The sequence below is a fragment of the Podarcis liolepis genome, assembly GCF_965112155.1.
Source record: "Podarcis liolepis genome assembly, chromosome: W".
Taxonomy (NCBI): domain Eukaryota; kingdom Metazoa; phylum Chordata; class Lepidosauria; order Squamata; family Lacertidae; genus Podarcis; species Podarcis liolepis.
The window spans coordinates 10,887,419-10,907,682 of NC_139568.1; positions in this window are offsets into that span (position 1 = coordinate 10,887,419).

The following is a 20,264-nucleotide window of genomic DNA, read 5'->3' on the forward strand; positions in this document are numbered from 1 at the left end:
AAGGAAAATGAATCAATCTTTCTAAAGCTTACATTCATATCCTTGTTTCCCTGACCTCCTCATACCTCCCTTTTTTGTATTCCAGTTCAATTATTTAAGTCAGCAATTTCTTTCCCTCTTTGTTTTCTCATGATCCTTTAACTTAATATACTGTAACTTTGAATTTTCATCTGTTATCAATCCTTTTTTACATACACCTTTATAGCATTACTGCTTAAACCACCTAGCTTCATTCCAACATCATTCTAACATTCATTAATTTGAGGAGATGCCCAGTCTGGAAGACTTGCGTATCATACACAGAAGTGAAAGGGCCACATAGGCCAAACAACCTAAGAGGTTTGCTCAGGAGTTTGCCAAAACAGCTACTGCAAATATAGCTGTTGTTAGTAGCTGAGAACAGATTTTTGAACCTAAAAGCTTCCAAGAGGTACAGAGTGTGTCCTCAAAGGATGCTGAGGCATGGCTAAAGGCCATGAAGGGCAAGATGGTCAGGCACAAGGCCAGACCAGTTGCAAGTGGTCCCACAGGTTGGGGGGGGAGCACTGCAGGAGTCTGTTATGTGTACGACAACTGTATGTTTGTGTATGGCTGCGTTAGCAAATGCAGCAACGGTTACCTGAAAAGGGGGAGGATGTTAGCATTTCACTTCTCCGTTGCTGGATGTGTGATTGTTACATCACATATCTGTAACAATTATTGTTACTTTCTAGGATTGTTACAAATACAAAATCAATCAATATCTGAGTATATTATTTTATTACCGTCTTTGGGAGTAGAGAAACTTTTCAACTACTGTATTTTTCGCTCTATAAGACACACTTTTTCCCTCCTAAAAAGTAAGGGAAAATGTGTGTGCGTCTTATGGAGCGAATGCAGGCTGCGCGGCTAAGCCAGAAGCCAGAACAGGGAGAGGCAGCACTGCGCAGCGCTCCGTCTCGCTGTTCTAGCTTCGGGCTTAAATGCGCAAAGCCTCCACAGGGCAGTGGGGTGCCTTCATCCCACTGCCCTGCGGAGGCTTCATGGGCTGCCCCAGAAGCCAGAACAGCTTTGCTGCGTATCCCGCTGCCCTGTGGAGGCTTTGTGGGGTATCCCAGAAGCCTCCGCAGGACACAGGGATGAAGGCTCCCCGTGCCCTGCGGAGGCTTCGCACGAAGCTAGAACAGCTAGAGGGAGCGCTGTGCAGCGCTCCCTCTAGCTATTCTGGCTTTTGGATAGCCCCTGCGAAGCCTCCATAGGGCAGTGAGACGAAAGCTTTCCGCTGCCCTGGGAGGCTTCACGCAGCTCTTGTGGGAAGTGGGGGGCTCTGTCCCTTCCCCCACCTCCCAGAAAAGCCCCCAAGAACCGCGCTCCCTTTAAAGAGCGCACAGTTCTTGCTGGAGGATGGGGGAAGGTACAGAGGGCAGCTTACCCGCGCGCAGCCTCTTCCAGGCAGGGGGAGCCTTCATCCCGCTGCCCAGGAGAGGCATCAGTGGCTATCCCAGAAGCCAGAACAGCAAGGGGCTATCCCAGAAGCCAGATCCCTCTTGCTGTTCTGGCTTCTGGGATTCAGATTTTTTTTTCTTGTTTCCACACCCCCCCAAAAAAACCCCTAGGTGCGTCTTATCGTCTGGTGCGTCCTATAGAGCGAAAAATACGGTAGTTTCCCAAATATCACTTAGCAGAAAAGGGAACAGTTGGATGTTATCCTGGAGTGAATACTTTGAATAATCTTTTTATATGTAACTGACAGATGGAGAATCATAAGTCCTTTTAATTTTTCTCTTTTTCTCTTCTCTTTCTTCTTTTCCCCTTTGCTTTTGTGTGTGTGTGTTTGTGTCCTCTACTCTGGCCACTGTTGGGATTTTATGCACATGAACGTGTGATGGATTCAACCTGTTTTGTGTCACAAGAGCAGTACCTTTCAAAATATGGGGTTTTCGAGGACCTACCTTGCAAAACTGCAGAGGGCAAAACATTGAATCTTGCAAGGTAAAGAGCTCTGCGTAGATGTGGATCCTAAAGGTAATTTAAATATGGAGTATCCTGGCCAAACGAAGGTGGAATTCCCAACCCCAATGGGGAACCGGGTTTTTTGGCTGCACTGCTAGTGGTTTGGAATTCAATCTCTAGAATGCTATGCTTGATTGTCTGGAATGCTTCCAATTGTGGGAGCATCAGCAGTGACTTGAGTGATAGGCCACAGGTTCTGATTTTGCTCTCAATGTGAGCTAACCATTTGGAGAGGTGGGATTCCGCCAGCATATAGAAAGTTAAAGAAGTTGGGTTGAACTTGAAATATAGGCGGAGCCAGAATTTTATAGTGATGAGTCATGCTTTGTTTTCCAAAAGCCCTTGGCCAGTTTCCAGACACATGGCTGCATACGGCACACAATTTGGCAGCCCTAGGATCACCTCCAGAAAATCAAGAGGCACATATTGATAGATGGGGATGGTAATAGTCACATGGGCAGAAGAGAATAAAAGCCCAAGGGGATGGACATGAGGGGTATACAACAGAAAAGAGGAGTTATAAATTTCCCAGGGAGCAATTGTGTGATAATAAACCCAAAGGTGTATTTTAATTGAAGACAGGAGAATTGTGACTCATCTGATCCAAGACCTGTCAATTGTCCAGGAGAGAGGAGTTGGAGGATCCATTTTCTTAAATGTATCTGTAAGCACAGATGAGATAGCAGCTCCCTAGTGGAAATGTTCATAATATAAATTATGGAAACTAGTTTTCAGGCAGTCCTATTCCTCCTCCCACCCCCTCCTTTTTAATATCAAGTGGGTGGGGCAACCAACTTTTGCTTGACCCTCATTATGAATGATGCCTCACAAATGCATGCTTTTCATAAGCAGTCTGGTGTCTGCTTGAAATCTTTAAGTGCTTGAAACGTTACCAAATCAAGCAATTGATTTTTTTATCTGTTTATCTATGGCACTCATTAAGTACTGCAGGAAAGTCAATGGTGAAAGGAGCACTTGGCATTCAGAACCAATGCTGAACAATTTTGTATTTGCAGAACCATATCTTTCAGCATCTGGTGACATGCCTTTTCCTTACCAGAATTGTTCTGAGCTACCACTACCACTGCCTCCACTTTTTATAGGCCACTCTATACTTTCTCTGTATGTACTGGAAATTCCAACTATATTTAGCCCTATATTTAAACGTCCTGTGTCTTTCGCTGTGAAATTATTCCAGTATCAGTGTGTGGAATTTATTTATTTCATACAATATATACACCACTCAGTTGTAAAAAAATACCTCAAAGTGGTTCACAAAAGATAATAACAGTAAAACAAAAAAATACAACCCTACTTTAAAACATACAAAAATTAAAACACTAAAACACATTAAAATTACCTAAACTTTCTAAGCATCTGGGTAGGATTGTTTAAAAAGGAATGTTTTTAGCAGGCGCCAAAAAGAGTGCATTGAAAGTGCCTGCTTGATCTCAATAGGCAGGGAGTTTCAAAGTGTAGGCGCTGCCACACAAAACAATTGAATTCTTACAAATGCAGAATGAGTATTATGTGACACTGTGGCATCTGAATATAGACTGCATTTTTAATCAAGGCTTATATTGGCTTATATCTTGATCAGGTTCCTAAATTAAATGGGCTTAGATTTTCAAATGTTTCATGCCAGGCAAGAAGACTAGCTGTTCAGAGAACACTGGCAATGTTTTCCTCCTAGACAAGGGGCCCCTTGATTTATAGCAGAAAACAATTCTCAAAGTCGTAAAAAGGGAATTACATGCTGAGACCAAGGTTACTGACCCTACATAATTAATAGTTGGTAAACAGTAAAATAATACCAATGTGCCTCCCAGTAAAATGAGCCAGATCTTCTTTCTAAGGTTAAAAGGCCAAGACCAAATGGAGAAGCATCTAGCTGGCAGAAAGAGAGCATTTTTGGGAGAGCATTTTTGGGAAGTCTTTTTAAAAGCTGTTTCTTTCTTAAACTGAGAAAGTTAAAGGGCAATAAATGTTGGGAAGAGCTAATGGGGAAAGCAGCTGGCTGAAGGGGGGGTGTAAACTGAAGAGGCTTCTTTTGAAACTGCTTTTTACTGAGTTCCTTTTTACTGAGTTCCTTTTTCTACAAAGGCCTTTTTCCTTTTAAGAGGCTACCTGTGTTGTGTATTAAGTGTATTGGCATAGATGTAATTATGCAAAGGATTTAAGAAATGTTAGATTCTTATTTCATATAGTTGTAAGAGTTGTATTTATCCTGAAATTTAAGTCAGCCACCAGCTTAGCCCCCCTGCCAGACAGGAAGACGCCATCCAAGCAGTCCTGATATATAGCTGTCAGACATTTGTTTAGAAACCTTCAAATGAAGGAGATCTTTCAATGTTGATGTGAAACTCAAGATCCTTGACATATGTTTAAGATAAAAATTTAAGATTAACCATTTGTTTTAGAAGGCAATAGGGCAAGGAGGGCAAGAGGTGAGCTGGTAATTAAGATTCCTTGTTGAGACACATGTAAGATATATTACTACTTATTTGTCATTTATAGATGTAACAATATATAGCTCTTTGTGTTCCATATAAGGACAGGAGGATATGGGTGTATCTTTTAGGATTGGTTATAGCAATCAGCCAATAGGAAATCCAACCAGGCTGATTGGACAGAGGCAGCCAAAGGAGGAGCAAAGGGGGCTGGATTAAGGGAATATAAGTGCTGGCCATAATGGCAGGAGGCCAGGCCAGAGCTTGGTAACCATATACCACTGTGCCTCTCATTTATTTGTCTGACAAATAAATTATTATTTTAATTTCTCTATTGCTGCGTTGAATATTTCATTCCAGCTAAGCGTTAACCACAAGCAGGGTGCTACAACACCTGTAGTAGTGCCAATTCTGCCAATCTAAACAGTCAACTGAGCACATGTAAGGTAAGGTGAGCTCGTAAATAAACTGGTCCTTAGTTGTTAAGGGCTTTATATACTAATAGTAACACCTTGAACCTGTCCCGATAGCAAAATGGCAACCAGTGCAGATCTCTGAGCACGGGTGTTATATGCTGACAAGGCCTTGCTCCTGTCAATCGGGCTGCAGCATTTTGCACTAACTTCAGCATCTGGATCAAGCACGAGGGAAGCCCCACATAGAGCACATTGCAGCAATCCAGTCTTGAAGTAGCTAATGCATGAACTACTGTGGCCTTTCCCTGTACATGAATGGTCATAGCTGTCAAACCAGTCACAGCTAGTACTGTCAGAGGCAGTAAACCCAATACAATATTGTGAGATATTGTGTCTGTACTGTGGAGGAGGGAGCCATTTTGCTTGCAGTTGTCCGGCCAAAAGCTCTTCCAGCACTCTCTGTGTTGCCATGGAGAGGAGAAGGCCAGACCAGGAGGATCAGCAGCAGGAAAACTCCAAATTCTATCTCTGGTAAAGGTCAAGCTCTTCTTCACAGGGCTGGGAAGAAGACAGAACACAGGGCCTCATCCTTCGATACCTCTTCCTCCCCCACTGGCCTTACTCTGAGAGCAGTGCTACAATTCCCTGATGGGTGCAAAGTGCAGCTGTGTGCTCCTTTGGACTGCTGCTTCCAACAATTTTCTGGACTGCGACTTTGCACGGCAGCAAGGGGTGGGAACACAGGAGCTGGAGTCCCTGTTATTGGTCACAATATCTGTCTGTCCCACTGCTTTCAGGTTCTATCTCCAACACTACTGTGCCATTGCCCCTTGAGCTGCCGGGACACCAAGAGCAGGCTGTATTTTACCTAGCCAAGCTAGCCACATTTCCCCTGGTGTTGGGGATGTCTTGGTTGACATGCCATGATCCTTATGAGGCCTCTCCCTCTGGTAACAGGACTCTCATGAAGCATTCAGCAACAGTCCTGTATCTCAGCTACTCATATCTGCTCATATGAGCATGCGAACAGCAGAGTAAACAAAAGTTAGGTTGTGGAAGTATGTAGCATTGCTAATTTTATTGCTGTACATCAAATCAAATCATAATAAAGAAAATAACAACAGTGTGAAGAGCAGCTCACACAAACATTCTGTCTGTCCGGGAGACAGAACAAAATGTGGCAAGACCACCTGGAAGAATTTTGCCTTTATGATTTCTATATAATCATATATCCATATATAACCATATATCCTAATGATGATTTTTATATATCCATGTATCCTAATGATGTTTAAATCACTAAGGCTTCTGCAGAGCTAAAAGTGCTTGAATCTCAAGAATCCAGAGTTTGCCTTTGCCCTATTTCTCTCTGTCCTGCTATTGTGCTTGAAGGAAACAATAAATCTGATGTATTGGCATTTTTTCTATAGGGAACCTTCCCCAGACTGCTTCTCATGCTCACGAGATGGGGCTGAGATGGGGAACAGGAAAAAGCAGTCTGCCACACAATGCAATGTTCTAGCCGATAGCAGATGGTGGGGGTTATTCAGGTTTCAATGGTCAAATAGGTTTCTTTTCCTCCTTATTGCTGAAAATTAGGGTAAAGGGCATAAGGATGCACAATATGAGAAAAGCAGAAGTATTCTTTACATGGGCATAGGAAGAGCTTGTGCCCTGCTCATTGGTTTGATTTTGCCGCAATATATGAATATGTAATGCCCAAATGCTGTTTGTAATCAGGTATATAAACCCAATGCTCAGGGGGCTTCGGCACTCAGGCTCTGGAAAGTATTCCACTGGGTCTTTATTGCTCAGCAATAAACTTTACCTTCTTTTTCTCTACTGCTGCGTCTATTGATTCTTGGACACATTTTGAGTGGGCAACAGGTATTCCTTATATGCTTGCAGCAAAAGCGCAGAAATACAAAAGCACAGAGAACAGAAATGCTGTGTCTGAGTTTCCGTTCTCACACTTCCAGAGGAATGGAATGTAAACAGTGTGGATCACGAGATCCAACAGCAATGGGAGAATGAATAATACTTACAATCCTGTCACTGTGTGGGGGCAGCGCTCCCTAGTGTTTGGTTCAGCATATTGCCAGTGCCACTGCCTAGGAGATCTCACCCGAGACCATTGCTGCAGTGGAAACAGCTTTGGTGGGGCCTCTCACTGGTGAGTAGAGCCAGCTGCCCCCCAAATACTGCTCCTTCAGGGATGTCTTCCGTGAGAAGGAAGCAGACCGGTTGCCACATCATCGACCCTTATGGTTGCAAGATTGACCTCCTGCCAGGGGCACAGCTCCCCAATGTCAGAAACAGAACTGACCACCTTGAGGGATTTTCTGGACAAGAATCTGGGAAGAGGTTTCATCCGTCCTTCTAAGGAGCCTGGTGGCACCCCTGTCCTGTTTGTAAAGAAAAAAAAACCTTGACAGAACTTCGTCTATGCATGGATTTTTGAAAACTAAATACAGTGGAACCCCGGGTTGCGAACATGATCTGTGCGGGAGGCACGTTCGCAACCCGCAGCGTTCGCATCCCGCAGGTCACAATTTGGTCTTCTGTGCATGTGCGAGCGCCAAAACCCTGAAGTAACCTGTTCCGGTACTTCCAGGTTTGGCGCGGTGCGCAACCCGAAAATGCGTAACCTGAAGCGTCTGTAACCCAAGGTACCACTGTAAAATCATTGCTCCGACTCACTACTCATTGCCTCTCATTGGAGAGTTATTGGAGAGGTTGAGGTCTGCAAAGTGCTACACAAAATTGGACCTGAGAGGGGCCTATAACCTCATTCGCATACGGGGGGGGATGAGTGGAAGACTACGTTCCGCACCCGCTATGGCAGCTTTGAGCACCTAGTCATGCCCTTCAGAATGCTGACAGGCACAGCAACATTCCAAGCCTTCATCAACCACGTGCTGGGGGACTTTTTGGATCAGTACGTGGTAGTTTATTTAGATGACATCCTGGTGTACTTTGAGAACCAAGCTCAACATGTGCAGCATGTCTAGGCAGTACTGCAAAGGCTGCAGGAGCATCAGCTGTATGTCAAGTTGGAGAAATGCCAGTTTCATGCCACCACCATGGATTTCCTGGGGTATTGTCTCAACCCCTAGGGGGTAAAGATGAACCCAGCCAAGATGCAGAACATGAACACTTGGCAGACCCCAAGGACAAAAAAGGATTTGCAGAGATTCCCGGGATTCACCAACTACTACCAGACGTTATTGCCCGGCTATTTGAGACTCACCACTCCCCTCTAGGACTGTTTGAGAGGCAAGCAGCCATTATGGTGGGCTGCAGAGACGCAATAGGCATTTGAGCGCCTAAGACAGTTCTCCTCGGATGTGTATCTTGCGCATGCAGACCCCCTTCAGCCATTCCTGGTGGAGACTGAGGCCTCCAACAGGGCCATTGGCGCTGTGTTGCTTGCACCCTCCACTTGAGGAAGTTGAATCCCTTGGAGTGGAATTATACTATCTGGGAAAAGGAACTGCTGGCCATCAAGGAAGCCTTTAAAGCAGGCATGGGCAAATTTGGCCCTCCAGATGTTTTGGGACTACAACTCCCATTATCCCTAGCCAACAGGACCAGTGGTCAGGGATTGTGGGAATTGTAGTCCAAAACATCTGGAGGGCCCTCCAGATGTTTTGGGACTACAACTCCCATTATCCCTAGCCAACAGGACCAGTTGTCAGGGATTGTGGGAATTGTAGTCCAAAACATCTGGAGGGCCAAATTTGCCCATGCCTGCTTTACAGGCTGGAGACATTTCCTGGAAGGTGCCCAGCACCAGGTGAAGGTACGCACCGACCATCGGAACCTCGAGTACTGGCAGACAGCACACCATATCAATCAGAGGCTGATCCATTGGGATCAATTCTTCGCAAGGCTCGATTTCAGAGTCGTATATGTACCAAGCAAGCAGAATGAGGGAGCGGATGTTCTATCCTGGAAGCCCAAGTTGGGGGGGGGTGGCCCTACTATAGAGCCGCGAAACATTGAGCCTGGGACAGCTACAGCTAGCAGCAGAGTCAGCCATGGTGGTCTCTGATTTCCAAGAACAGATGGTGGCTGCCACCTTCACCAAAGACAAGCTGGCAGCGCTGAGGGAAGGCAGCACAGAGGTGGAACTGTTTTCTAAGAAAAATGGCCTGCTTTACCATGGAGAGGTGCTCTACGTAACCACCAGAGAAATCCGAGTGAAAGTTCTGCATCAGTGCCATGACAGCCTGATGACGGGCCACTTCAGACAGCTCAAGATTTTGTATTATTTGACGTAGGAGTTTTGATAGCCTTGAGTATGCGAGGACATCAAAGAGTATGTCCCTCTCCTGTAGGGAGGGAAATATGATCCTTTGTGGGTTGTCACTGCCCATCTCACCACTGGCAGGAAGTAACCGAGAGAGAGAGAGAGAGAGAGAGAGAGAGAGAATGTATACCTAGGGCAGGGATAACCCCTTTATCTATAGTTCCAACTTCCTGCCAGCCACTGGTAGGATGTCCTGTTGGCTTCTCTAGATATGGCAAAAGAGAAGAGGCAGGAAGGCCATCTTGGAAGGGATTAATCCTTTGTTTACTCCTTGATCCTCCTTCTGCTCCCTTCTGCTACTTACAGCCTGGGAGGCTTTCTGGGTGTTCAGGGGAGGGGGGAAGAGACTTGGGAAGGGCTTAAACAGGCAAAAAGGACTTTGCTCAGGAGGAGAGTTGCTTTTGGAGATGGATCTTTCTGCAGACTCATCAGAGGAATCACTGGGCACCTGTGCAAGGGGCCATGTGATTGTTAGTTTCTGTTTCTCACTGTGCAGCTTCTTGGAGTCACAGGACTGTGTTTACATTCCAGACACAGTCCAGGCTGTTGGCAGTCTCACGGGAAAGGGAGACGGGATGTGACGTTAGTGGTTTCCTGTTTCCTTTGTTCCTTTGTTTCAGTTGCTCTCTGCTTTCATAGAGAGAGGATGTCTTTTCTGTTCTGCGTAGTTTAGAAATAAAACTCTTTAAAATGTAGCCATAAATCTCATCACTTCCGCATGCTGTTTTGATGCTCTGCTGGGAGGACGTGCCTGAGGCCTTATCAAAGGCTCAGGTCGTCAATTAACCGTCGGGAGGCGATTCTGAAGGCTCGGGAAGAAAATGAGCTTTATCAGCTTGGCCGAGCAGAGATCCTGATATTTTTGGTTATGGGCCCAGATGAACGGCAGAAGAACGGAACGCAGCTTATCTTCTCTGCGTGTCAAGAAGATTGATGAGAGGTATGTGCTTGAGCCCCGGGAAGCCTGCCAGTCCCTAATTGATGGCATTAAGGGGTGGACTTTGGACTTCAAGCCAAAGCTCTGATCGGCTGCGGCAGAAGGCCTCAGGAAGCGTGCTTTTGGAATGCAACTGTTAAATAGACGCAGCTTGCTTTAAAAGACACTGAGATGGCCAGTCCAAGAGTAACAGGGGCTCTTGAGAACGTGTTTGGTTTTCTAAAGCTCGGAAAAGGGAATTATCAAAACTGGGTGCAGTATGCAGAGGCTCTGCTATGAAAAGAGGGTCTGTTTAATGTGATATCAGACGCCCCCCCAGCTCCAATGACTGATGAATGGAAGGCTAAGGATTCCAAAGCAAGGGGAACTCTGATGCTTATTGTGTCCCCTGAAGAGCTATGTCTTTTGCATGACAAGGCCTCGGAGAAAGAAATGTGGGACAGTTTGCAAGAGTCACATTTGAGAACAGAAGCAGGAGCTTCTTGGTTCTTTTATGCCAAGCTGCATGATATGGCACTTGTTGAAGGAGCAGACGTACGTGCTCACCTCATGGAAATGCAGAATCTCGGGCATGAGTTGCAACAGCGTGGAATCACCTTTCCAGAGGCTGTGTATTCCTTCATGATTCTACATTCTTTGGGTTCAAGTTGGGAAGCGATTGCCAGACAGCTTGCTCTTTTGCCTACTGCTCAGCTAACGGTAGCACATGTTACTGCTGTGGTGTTGAATGAAGAGGATCGGCGCAGTGCTAGCTGCATCACTAAGGGGGAGTCCTCACAGACGTCATCCCAGTATGCAGTGGAACCACTAGATGGTGCCAAAGCTTTGAAGGCAGTGAAATGCTACTCGTGTGGATGTCTAGGCCATGTGAAGAGGGAGTGCAAACATACCAAGGCCAAGGCAACAGAGCAGCGCAGCGAAAGCTCAATGCGTGGAAAAGGCAAAGGTCCGATGTCCAGGACAATGCAACACAAGGCAATGGTCTCACGCTTCACTCCAAAGGTCCAGAAGACATCTAGATCTTTCTTCACCATCGACTCGGGAGCGACCAGACACATTTGTCGGGACAAACACCTGTTCGTGTCTACTCCGCAGGAAGGTGTGATTCACCAAGCGGATGACCAAACGATCTCCAGTCAAGGCAATGGAACAGTTGTTCTTCACAGCTTGGCTGCATCGATACGCAACATTTTTTGTTCCAGATGCTGCACACAACCTACTGAGTGTCTCACAGCTGACTGAATAGGACATAGACGTTTCCTTCAAGAAGAGGAAGTGCACCATCACCAAGAAAGATGACTTTGTATTGCATGCTGATTATATTGATCGTTTCTTTGTATTGCATTATGATGATTCTGTTGATGTTGTGCAGGATGAAACTTGTTGTGTTGCAGATACTAACAATGTTTTGCATGCAGGATGTATTCATGATTATCACAGGAAGTTTGGTCATTTAAACTTCAAGGCAGTTTCCGAAAGGCCTGCCTTAGTTGAACCCTGCAGGTACCACATGAAGTGTAAGGCATGCGCAGCAAACAAGGACAAAATGGCTGCAAAAGGTAAGGTGTCTAGTAGACAAGCTACAGAACCATACCAGGTAGTGCATGCTGATCTCGTTGGTCCACTAACACCCTCTTTGGGTGGAGCCAGGTACTTCATGGTCCTCATTGATTCATTTTCCATGTATAGTTACGTGTTCAATCTCCAGCAGAAATCAGAAGCGTTTCCTAGGTTCAAGGAATTCTGTGCTTGGTTGAAAAATGTGCATGATAAACAGATGAAATGTTTGTTTACAGATCGAGGGGGAGAATTCACTTCTCAGCAGTTTGAAGCTTTTCTGACTAAGAAAGGAATTCAACATGATTTGTCAAGTCCACGGTCTCCTTGGATGAATGGACTTTGTGAAAGGGCAAGTCAAACATTGCTTCAAGGCTTGAAAACCTTGCTGCATGATGCCAATCTTCCAGAGAGTTATTGGGCAGAATCGGTCAGCTGTTTTGTTTACACTTATAATCGCAGATTATTATCACCGATTGGTTGTACCCCCTATGAAAAGATGTTTGGCACGAAACCATACATCATGCACATGAGAATTTTTGGTTCTGACATGTGGGTTCACACACCACAAAGCTCCAAGTTAGGCAAACGTGGTTTGCATGGTATCTTTCTAGGATATCAGAAAGGTTCTTACAGAGTAATGATGACTGACACTAATACAATTAGATTCACTAGAAGTGTTGAGTACAATGCCAAGTGGGGGGAGAATGTGGGAATTTTCCAATGTTATCCTGATGACAGTGAGGAGTCTGAGGATAAACAGCAGCAAAACCCCACACCCACTGATGAAGGTTCTGATTCTGAATCTGAAACTGAATCAGATGGTTCAGAGGATTTCAAGAGTGCTAAGGCCTCTATGCGACTCTCTGAAGGCTCTGATCGAGAATTGGAGGAACCACTGTTTACTATAGGCCACTTTTCTCCTAAGAAAGAAGAGGAGAGTGTTGAAGACTTACGTCTAATTTGCAGGTCTGAAAGAGCCACGAAAGGTAGACCTCCAAAGAGATTTGCTGATGAATTTGCTAAAGCAACAAAAGCTGTAACTGCTGTTAATAACTCCAAGAAGGTATTTGAACCTTCAAGGTTCCAAGAGATCCAGGCTTTGGATTCGAATGATGCTGAGCCATGGTTAACCGCCATGAAGGCTGAGCTTGATTCCTTAGAGAGGAACAAAACATGGGAGCTAGTTCCAACAGTTCCAGGGATGAAACTGCTTGACAGCAAATGGGTATTCAAAGCAAAGACAGATCAGAATGGCAAGATAGACACAAAGCCAGAATGGTAACCAGAGGTTTTTCACAGGTACCAGGAGAAGACTATCACGAGACCAACTCACCCACTGTGAGATATGAGAGCATTAGGCTTATGCTCAAAATTGCTGCAGAAGAGAATCTACACATTTCTCATCATGATGTGAACACAGCATTTTTGTACGGAACCTTAGGTGAATCACTTTATATGCTTCCACCTGATTGTGTACAGGTAAAACAGGGATTTGTTTGTTCTCTGAAGAAGTCCCTATATGGTCTCAAACAAAGTGCACAATGCTGGCACTCTAAACTCACTGAAGTGTTATTTTCTCTGGGTTTTCAGCAAGGTAATGCTGATCCATGTGTATTTGTGAAAGAGGAAGGGCAAAAGAAGCTGTATTGCTTGTTTTATGTTGATGATATTTTTTCTTCTGGAAGGATGTCAAAATGTACAACAGTGCCCTAGCTCAACTGAAAGAGCACTTTGACATGAAAGATCTTGGTGAGGTAACCAACTACCTATCTCTGGAAACAGAGAGAGTTACCAAGATGGTAATATTCTTGTACACCAGTCACAGAAAATTGCTGATGTGTTAAGCAAACGAAACCTGATGGATGCTAACCCTGTAGACACACTGATGACAACAGGTTATCAGGTAGATGACACTGAATGAACATTTTCTGACGCTACCCTGTACAGAAGTGTGCTAGGCAAACTAAACTTCATTGCCAGATGTTCAAGACCTGACATTGCTGTTAGCTGTAATTTGCTAAGCAGACAAGTCAACAATCCTACTGTTAAGGATTGGAAAGCTCTGAAACGCATAGCAAACTATTTGAAAGGCACTATGCACTACAGACTGAGATTTAACAATCAGAAGTCTGGTGGTCTTGAGATATTTGCAGATGCAAGTTTTGGAAGTGACACTACAGACAGGAAAAGCATGTCTGGAGTTTGCTACATGTACAACCAGGGTCTTTTTGATTGGTCGTGCAAGAATCAAACAACAGTAAGCTTAATTTCTTGTGAAGCTGAACTGAATGCACTGTCTTATTCACTTGTGGATTGTGAATGGTTGTTACAATTGTGCAAAGACATGAGAATTCCTGTCAAATGTCCAATCCAGGTTTATCAGGACAACAAAGCATGTTTGGCTTTGCTGACTTCTGAAGGTTGTAAGCAAAGCACGAAGCACTTGCAACTGAAGCTGCAACATGCTAGAGAATGTGTTCAGAGAGGACTCGTAACGGTGTCCTACATGCCAGGTAATGAAATTCCTGATGATTTATTGTCCAAGGTTGTTCCGAAGGATCAACATTGTACCTATGTACAGAAATTGGGTTTGTACTGAGATTGTACTGACACACTGCCCAGTGGTGTTCACAGAAAAGGGGAGGACTCCAGTAGCAGCAAGTCCCTCAGCCATGCAGGTATGGGGAACCTGAAAAGCCTCCTTCAGCACTCCCAGAGGTTCTGGTGAGCCGGGAAAAGGTGGTAGGGGACTGCTCATGCCTACCCACCCCTTGCAGGATGCCCCCTTTTGCTTTTGAAAGTCTGGTCTGTCCGGGACATGCTCTGGGCCTCCCTGCAGCCCCTTAGCCTCCCTCAGCCTGCCACAGGCCCATCAGGGCCCCTTCACCAGGGTCAGTCGTGGGGAAAGGGCCTCAGGAAAGCAGCCATGGCTTCAGCAGGGCTGGAAACCATCTGGCCAGATGCACAGGAGGAGGAGGAAGAGGGCTGATCCCTCTCCTTTCCCCTCAGACTCCTCATTCATCATCAGCCCCTCAGCGGGGCAGGGGCAGGGGGTGCAGGGTGCTGAGCAGGGGGGAAAGAGCTCAGCAGAAGACAGTGGCGTAGCGTGGGGGTGCAGGGGGGCCGGCCGCACCGGGAGCAACATCTGGGGGGTGCTCGCACTCGCAGCTCTCTGCCCCTACCTGGCTCACTCACACTCTCTCAGTTAGGGGGCGCAAATTACTTGCCTTGCCCCGGGTACTGACAACCCACGCTACACCACTAGCAGAAGAGCCTCCAGGGGAGATGTGACCCCCCCACTATGATTGCCAGAGATGGGCATGATTACCCCAGGAATCCTGAGGACAAGAGAGCAGAGGTTTGTTGAGCAGATAACGTGATACTTCAGAATTCGCCATTAGGCAGCAGCCTCCTTTATGATCAGGGCAGCCACATCTGGTCCAGGCCCATATGTTTGAGGCCACACCAGAGCCCATGCATATCCACCAGAGAATAGCAAGTTGGCTAAGGTTTCCGCCTACGTGGCTGAGGCTAATCAGATGCCTTGCAATTCTCAGCAAGAGCCAGATCAGGGGATGTGGCAGTGCTCAGGCAGCTCTGACCTAAGCAATGACCTACCAATGCCAAAGCCAAAGCCAGCATGTCTAGCAATCCCTTCAAGGGGGAAAGCTGCTTGGGAAGGGGCTGGAAGATGTCCTGATAGAAACCAGGGACAAAAGAAGGTGCTTCCTCACAGGACAGAGAGAAAGGCTCAGAAGGAAAATTACTATTCCATTGGTCCCGACAAGGGTTTTGTTAATAGCAGAGATGTCAATCTGCTCAGCAGGGAAGCTTCAAACCCTAGTGTTCAAGCCTGGAATGGCATCAAGAGAGTTCTGAGGTATTTGCAGGAAACCAAAGACTTTTGTCTTAGGTTGCCGGCACAAGGAGAAGTCAAACTGACTTGCTTTGTGGACTCGGATTGGGCTAATCTTGAGGATCGCAAGTCTGTGTCTGGCCTAGTGGTGAAGTTTGGGAACTCAGTAGTTGGATGGAGGTCTAAGAAGCAAAGTCTTATAGCGCTCTCATCCACTGAGGCGGAGTTTAGTGCTCTTTCAGAGGTATGCGGGGAAGTAGAGTTCTATGCTTGCTTAGTGCAGGAACTTTGCGAAGTGGATTGTCTGCCGATACGTGTTTTTGAGGACAATCAACCATGCCTGCGTTTGGCAGAGTCAGGTCAGTTCAAGGCTAGAACTAAACACCTAGACATTCGCTTTCGGAATGTGTGCCAGAGCGAATGTCTAGGTGTTTAGTTCTAGCCTTGAACTGACCTCACAAGCCACCCTCACAAGCCCTCCTGTGGGGGTGGCATGGTTTCCCAAAACAGAAACCCACATAGCCAGTTACTGTCCTTGAGCAGCCTCAGGGCAGTAACTACAGGGGAAGCAAAAGGCAGCCCCAGCAACAACAGGCCTGATTCAGACCAGTCCCGGTGCAGGGGGAAGGCTGCAGCAATTCCTCAGCTGCTAGGAAACCTCGACCACAGATTAGTGGATGCTCAGCATCATCTGGGAAGGTTTTACAGAAGAAAGTTTGACCATTTCCTCCACATGCTCCAAAAAGAAGAAAAAGGAAATCAGATGCTTTTCCTGATGCTTCAGACAGTTCAGCACTTAGTGGAGATCAGGGCAATAAACCTGTACCAGAACCGCAGCAGGGATCTGGCTGCTACTTTATCTTTTTACAATTCCAAACAAGTCAGGAAAGCAGAGGACCCTCCGGGTTCTCAAGACCCAAAAGAGATTCAGGAGAAAGATGCTGAAGACCAACCTAGAGGGTCTCAGGCTGGGGGACTTCATTACCTCCCTGGGGATCAAGCTGGGGAGTATTGCTCTGAGGAGGAATGGTGGGAGTCCCCCTCTCCCTCTGCTCAAGGCCAGGATCCTGAAGCATCACAGGAGCAGGAGGATAGTATCAACCTGAAGCAATGGTTTGCGGAAAGACACAGTTTGGAGACTTATAGCTGGGCCAAACTGGAAGGGGAACAACAAGGGGAAGAGGAACGGGAGGAGAGAGCAGGCTGACTCTCCCTCACTAGGAAGTGTGCAGCCTATCATTCCTAGAACCAGATGATTGGATAGGGTAGCCTCTAAGAAGGCTCAGTGGTGGAGGGATCACGTGGCTAGGAGACGGGAGGACGGAAGTAGCTAGAGGGAAGTGGGAAGAACTCAATTAGGAGCATTTGCACGGTGAGAACGGATGCTGGATTTTGTGCTGTGCTTAATAAACCTTTCTGTTGCTGTAAAAAGGCTGCTTTCGCTTTGTGCCGTTATCTACAGAGACGGGGAAAGGTAAGCCTTGCCTCGCAGCCTCACAACAAAGTGTTGGAAAAATGCCCAGGAAGGCCGCCACCTTCCCAAGACAGCGAGGCGTCTCTCCGGTTGTCACCCTCTGGCTGTAAACCCTCCTCAGTCCAGAGAGACCGTTAATAAGTGTTGGTACTAAAGGGTTAAGAGGTAACAAGTCGCTCTAATCACTGAGCAGCTGGAAGTCATTAAGCATCCAGGAATGTGAGTTAGTTTGTATAAATAGTCAGTTCACCCGTGTGTTTTTCTCCTCCCCCTGTGTTTGCTAATATGAGTTAAGTTTAGAGTAAAGTTTTCTTTATGATGGAGATAAAAGCATGTGTGCTTTATCGCCAGGGTTTTTCTTTTGTAAATAAAGTTTTTTTCTGAGTTCCAAAGTGCTTGCTCCAGGATTCTTCATTGAAAGGCACTGACTCTCCTGCCTCCTTCAACCGCTGCACGAAATTCTCTGCTGAGATAAGATTTATGGCGTTGGAAGCGCACTGGACGTCTACTTAACATTAAACTAATTAAAGTTTAATGGACAATAAGCGACCCCTCCCTCCTGAGAGGAGCACACTCGTCTTCTGGTATCTCATTGCAGAAGAAAGAGACCACCAGTAGCTATATACTACTTTATTCATTGTCTATACACAGAGACTCCATGAGCGTGTCTGCTCTCTCTAAGCAGCAGTACAGAAGAGCACACTTCACACAGAAGCAAAAGTAACTTTCTCTCAGTACTGAGACTATGCTGAGACTTCCTGTCTCACGCTCTCAGACACTCACATGACATAAACAACCATTGTGCTGCTCTCTGAGCAGCTGGAGAGATAAAAATCCAAACACAAAGCAGTCCACCCAGACATGGCAGGATTCTGCCCTTTGCATCAGGGATTGGCTGCAAGCCCGACAACGTTCTAAAAGTGGCCCATCTAAGGAAGAGAACCAGTCCTTACTTCCTGTATCTGGACATTACCTTGACTCAGTCAGACTCACTCATACAGGCTGAGAGTGATGTAATAATAATAATAATTTATTATACCCCGCACATCTGGCTGGGTTTCCCCAGCCACTCTGGGCGGCTTCCAACAGAACACTAAAATACAATAACCTATTAAACATTAAAAGCTTCCATAACCAGGGCTGCCTTCAGATGTCTTCTAAAAGTTTGGTAGTTATTTTTCTCTTTGACATCTGGTGGGAGGGCGTTCCACAGGGCAGGTGCCACTACCGAGAAGACCCTCTGCCTGGTTCCCTGTAATTTGGCTTCTCGTAGCGAGGGAACCGTCAGAAGGCACTCGGCTCTGGACCTCAGTGTCCGGGCAGAACGATGGAGGTGGAGACACTCCTTCAGGTATACTGGACTGAGGCCGTTTAGGGCTTTAAAGGTCAGCACCCACACTTTGAATTGTGCTCGGAAACGTACTGGGAGCCAATGTAGGTCTTTCAAGACCGGTGTTATATGGTCTCGGCGGCCGCTCCCAGTCACCAGTCTAGCTGCCGCATTCTGGATTAGTTGTAGTTTCCGGGTCACCTTCAAAGGTAGCCCCACGTAGAGCGCATTACAGTAGTCCAAGTGAGAGAATAACAACAACAACAACAACAACAACAACAACAACAACAACAACAACAACAATAATAATAACAACAATAATAATTTATTTGTACCCCGCCCATCTGGCTGGGTTTCCCCAGCCACTCTGGGCGGCTTCCATAGAAACAAAAAATACACTAAAATATCACAGAATAAAAACTTCCCTGAACGTCTTTCAAGACCGGTGTTATGTGGTCTCGGCGGCCACCCCCAGTCACCAGTCTAGCTGCCATGCACCACTCTGGCGAGACAGTCCGTGGGTAGGTAGGGTCTCAGCCTGCGTACCAGATGGAGCTGATAAGCAGCTGCCCTGGACACAGAATTGACCTGTGCCTCCATGTACAGCTGTGAGTCCAAAATGACTCCCAGGCTGCGCACCGCATTCAGGACCAGGGAGTCCTCTACACCCACCTGCCTCCTGTCCCCCAAAACAGTACTTCTGTCTTGTCAGGATTCAACCTCAATCTGTTAGCCGCCATCCATCCTCCAACCGCCTCCAGACACTCACACGGTAAATTCACCGCCTTCACTGGTTCTGATTTAAAAGAGAGGTAGCTGGGTATCATCCGCATACTGATGAACACCCAGCCCAAACCCCCTGATGATCTCTCCCAGCGGCTGCATGTAGATGTTGAAAAGCATGGGGGAGAGGACAGAACCCTGAGGCACCCCACAAGTGAGAGCCCAGGGGTCTGAACACTCATCCCCCCCCCCCCACTTTCTGAACACGGCCCAGGAGAAAGGAGCGGAACCACCGTATAACAGTGACCCCAGCTCCCAGCCCCTCTCGACGGTCCAGAAGGATGTTATGGTCGGTGGTGTTAAAAGCCTCTGAGAGATCCAGCAGAACTAGGAAACAGCTCTCACCTTTGTCCCTAGCCCTCTGGAGATCATCTACCAGTGGGACCAAGGCCGTTTCAGTCCCATGATGAGGCCTGAATCCCGACTGGAAGGGATCCAAATGGTCCGCTTCTTCCAGGAGTGCCTGGAGTTGTTCAGCAACCACTCGCTCAATCACCTTGCCCAAAAATGGAAGATTTGAGACTGGGCGATAGTTGGCCATATTGGCAGCATCTAAAGATATTTTTTTAAGAAGCGGTTTGATAACCGCCTCTTTCAGCAGGTCTGGGAAGGCTCCCTCACGGAGGGAAGCATTCACCACCCCACAAAGCCCATCGCCCAGCCCTTCCCGGCTAGCTTTTATAAGCCAGGATGGGCAAGGATCAAGGAGACAGGTGGTTGGTTTCACTCGTCCAAGCAGCCTGTCCACATCCTCGGAGGTAACAGATTGGAATTGATCCCATGTAACAGGACTAGACAGCACTCTCCCGCCCCGGCCCTGCTCCCACAGTGGAGTCTACCTCTTCCCGAATCTGAGTGACTTTATCTGCAAAAAACTTCGCCATCTTGAATGATTTAAATTTATCGCTGCAAGGACCAAATGCAACATGCCTCAATTTGTCTGAAAAGATCCAATCATTCCAAATGAAACTTCAGCTTGGCAAAAAAATTGGATGAAAATAAAATTTACATGTTGCCTACCTTATCTGCTTTCTTTGAGGAACATGACATTGAACCAGACAAAAGGATTATGATGATAATTTCTGTGAAAGAACACTTGCACATTCTTGCAGACGAAATTTCATCGTACTTTCCAAATCTACCTGACACCCCAT